Below are 411 nucleotides of genomic sequence, written 5' to 3'. Positions count from 1 at the left end.
ATGCATGTTCAGTGCTTTCACGTAACTGACGTGCACCACCTGGATGCATGTTTGGTGCTTTCACATAACTGACGTGCACCACCCGGATGCATGTTCAGTACTTTCACATAACTGACATGCACCACCCGGATACATGTTCAGTACTTTCACGTAACTGACATGCACCACCCAGATGTTTGTTCAGTGCTTTCACGTAACTGACGTGCACCAGCTAGATGTATAATCACTGCTGTTTATTCTTGGATTAGTTCCTTTTCAAAACTGCCATGTGACAATGGTTGTAAGTGACAGTTGTAAAGTGTATTTTTTGTCAGTGATCTTAACCTATAATTTTCTAAGCACGCTGCTGTGGTCATTAAATATATGACATAACCAGTACATAGAAATTATACTGGCCCTGGAGTACTGAGA

Source organism: Limulus polyphemus, unplaced genomic scaffold (assembly GCF_000517525.1).
Source record: "Limulus polyphemus unplaced genomic scaffold, Limulus_polyphemus-2.1.2 Scaffold3049, whole genome shotgun sequence".
Lineage (NCBI taxonomy): Eukaryota > Metazoa > Arthropoda > Merostomata > Xiphosura > Limulidae > Limulus > Limulus polyphemus.
This window is presented reverse-complemented; position numbering follows the sequence as displayed.